Below are 3,524 nucleotides of genomic sequence, written 5' to 3'. Positions count from 1 at the left end.
AATAAGATGGTTTCTGGACATTATAGAAAACAAGTAAAAATGCATCCAGTGTGAATTTTTGTCAATGATGATCTCCGTGTGCCGGCAAAACATTCTTCTGTTTATCCAACACAAGAGAAACTAGAAGCTGTTCATCTGTTGAAGATGCTGCAATTGTGATTTTAAAAAAAAACAAAACAAAAACACAAAAGAAGAGAGCTCTGGTGGCCTAGTGGCAAAAAGCAGCACTGCAATCCCAGAGGTACGCGGTTCGAATCCACCAGATGCTCTGGAGAAGGAGGGGCAATCTCCTCCAGTCAGATCCGATACAGTACACACACACACACACACACACACACACACAAAATAATTTAAAAAAAATCCCACAAAAGAGCCACTCTTGTCTCTGACTATCCACCTACCATCTCCTGTTGTCAGAGAAGAAATGGAGAAAGTATTAGCTCGAGAAACGCTATCAGTCAGCGATCCCCCGGACGTTCTGGACAGACATAAATGCCTTGCTAAATTGGCATTCCTCCAACACGCCAAGTGGTTGCAGGTTGAGCTAATGGACTGAAATCTTGTGTCATTGTCATCTGGGTTCTGAGAGACCTGCGCACCCGTGTGGCCACCTGGGGTCCTATCAGAGGATGACCTCTCAAGCTTGTCTGAGAACTCTATTGGCATGCTTAACAGACCCATGGGTGCTGGCGAGGCCCTTAGGAGAGTGCTGGAGTGCCTGGCCTCAAGAATTGTAATGCCAGATGGTTCTGGGATTTATGACCCTTGTGAAAATGATGCTGTTGGACATCTAGACCGACAGCAGTATCACACAGGGTGCAGCAGGCACTTTAACTTGCTGCTTTTGGCCAGCTCTATAACGTCCTGGGACCCGCTACATTCTAAAATGCCCAAGAAACCAAAGAATGAAAACCAATGGGTTACACCGTTCAAGTCCGCCCCCCCCACCCCCACCCCATACCACCTATGCCATGAAAGGTCCAATGGAGGAAGAAGAAGAAGAAGAAAAGTCACCCAGAAGGAAGGAGATTATCAGAAGAAAAGGCAGAGCCTCCCCAAGCAATGAATGCTCTGATGTGATTGAACCAGTTGAAACCTGGACTGCAGTACAAACTGGTTTCCCAGACGGGCCTGTTCACGCCCCCATCTTCACAATGTCAGTCTAAGTAGCTGGGAACTCATGTGAGGCCTCGGGGCCATCCAAAAAGATTGCCACACTGCACGTGGCTAGTAAGGGTCTGCCAGCCCGCTCTGGAGGCAGGGACAAGTGGGAGGAGACGGAATCGAAGCCCACTGTGGTGGTCCCTCCCCCTGCAGTGAAAGCTGTCTCCACCCCCAGAGGTGTCTTCCCCTAAGATTCCCCTGCAGAGCTGGGGCTGAAGCTCCCCAAGCCAGGCAAGAATTGCTTCAAGGAACTGAACGAGAAGAAGTGCGTCCTCAAGTGCAAGCTCATCTCAGAGACACACGGCAAGTGCTTCATCATGGACGTTGAGGTGGATGGCAAAGGTGTATGCTGCTCTTGCTGCACTAGTAATGCTTTTCCTCAATGCTTCCCTTGCTCCTGGTGCAAACAAAAAGAAGAGAGTCCTAGTCCCTGTCCCTGTCCGAAGGGAACCAAAATTTGCTGCTAAGCCACATAATACTGGCTTTGGAATGACAGGTTCTATGCGAAATGAAGTAGCCCCACCCCTAAACCTTCATGGCCTGGGACGAGGAAGGAATATCCGTGGAAGAGGAGGGAGAGGATTTGGCAGCGGCACCAACCACAGAGCCTACATGAACGTTGGCACTGGATGTGAGAACTATGATTACAGAGGCAACTTGGCAACAGCACGCTACAGTGAGTTTTTCACAGACTGCTACGGCTGTCATGATGTTGGGTCTTCCTAGATCATCTGAAAGTATTCCACACGAAATCAACTTTCTGCTCCACTGTTCTCGAACTCAAAACCCAAAGTGGTCGTGCTTCACTGGGCTTCTTAGCCATGACTTTTCACCATAGCTTGGCTGAAACCCTTAGCTGCAGAATGTAAGACTGTGGCAGATTTTAATCGAGATTTGCCTTTGAACTTGGTCATATTGAAGTTCAAAATAGGTAGAAACACTTTTCAGAGCATGTGTCTTTGTGCAGATTTGCACAGAATTCTAGAGCCAGTGTTGTTCCACATCAAGGCAAAAAACTTGCCTTTGCTTTTTATGGAAAGCATTACTTTATGTAAGAGATAGATAATGAAGCATTTTAATCTACTTCTGTCTTAAATTACAGCATATTTTGTATGAATTTCTAACATTTTAACAAATTTCCAATTCTGGTTGATGTCTTTGACAGTAATGAAAATAATTTCACCACAACTGAATCTAAAATAATGGGCTTTTCTCCTTATAAGTATGTAAAACGTTGGGGAGCTGGAGATTGTGTTAGTTTCTCCCCCTTTGTAAAAGCTCTATTGGGTTATTGTTTAGGGATGTGATATTTTGTGGTTGGTTTAGCTAGAGAGTGAACTTGAGGTATCAAAAACTGTGCTTCCTAATCATAGGGTGGCACAATTGGATGGGTAGAGTGAGGGGTGGGGAAAAAGGATATAGGAAAGATCCAGTGTGAAAAACACTGTATACAAACTTTGTAAACAAACAAGTCTAAAAGAAAAAATTAAATTTTTTAAAAAACACTATGCGTCCATTATTAGTGCAAGAAATTGGCAGGCTGTGAGAAGTATCACAGCTGCAACTGCATGAGATTCCAGATTTTTCTTGTTGAAATGGGACTTTAGGAACTACTAATCAAGCGGAAAGAGCCTAGGCTGTAGCCCTCTCTCCCAGTGTGGAGTCAGCACCCAGCCCCGTCAGACTCCAGACTAGCTGGGAGTGGGGCTTCTGTCTGTGCATCAGTGAAGAACTTTGGCTTTTCCAAGAGATCCCATTTTCTGGTGGGAATCCTTGTGGAGATGTGTAAGATTTTTTTACTCTGATCTGCAGTGTTTCGGTTTGGTTTGGTTTGGTTTGGTTTTTGTAAGAAAGCCTGCCTCAGTGTTGACTTGCATGACTTTTGCATTCATTCATCAAAAACTGGTCAAACTGGTAACTACAAAGTTTGTTCCCAGAGGTTTGAAACATTCAGCGACACCTTTTAAGATTTTTCTTGTATTAATATACTTTTTTTTTTTTAGAAAAGCTATTCTTTGAGAATAATGTCTTTTGATACCAGGAAATAATATCCTGAATGACATTGAAAACTTACCCTACTTTTTTTTTTTCTTTTTAAATTTTTTAATTTTTTTTTTTGTTTTTTTCTTGTTGTGTACCGTCGACTCGGATCTGATGGGTACAGGAGGAGATTTCCTCTCCTTCTCCAGCTGAGTATCAGGTGGATTTGAGATTGTGGCACAGCTTGTTGCTACTAGGCCACCAGAGCTCCCTTCTTCTTTTTTTTTAATCAATACATTTAAAACTAACAAAAAAAACTGCAACAAAAAAATACACACAATCATTCACAGGTTTTTGGGTTTTGATCTTTCCAGGCCATG

The 3,524-nt window shown here is 43.7% G+C and overlaps 1 pseudogene; it reads left to right on the top strand.

The window, feature by feature from the left end:
- The first annotated feature begins 358 nt into the window (after nucleotides 1-358).
- LOC102851442 lies at nucleotides 359-1,166 on the top strand (annotated as a pseudogene).
- Nucleotides 1,167-3,524: the final 2,358 nt, after the last annotated feature.

The sequence above is a fragment of the Elephantulus edwardii genome, unplaced genomic scaffold (assembly GCF_000299155.1).
Source record: "Elephantulus edwardii isolate Elephantulus edwardi_28Jun2011 unplaced genomic scaffold, EleEdw1.0 scaffold00131, whole genome shotgun sequence".
NCBI lineage: Eukaryota > Metazoa > Chordata > Mammalia > Macroscelidea > Macroscelididae > Elephantulus > Elephantulus edwardii.
Note: the sequence above shows the minus strand (reverse complement) of the source record. Positions and strands in the feature narration are given on the sequence as shown.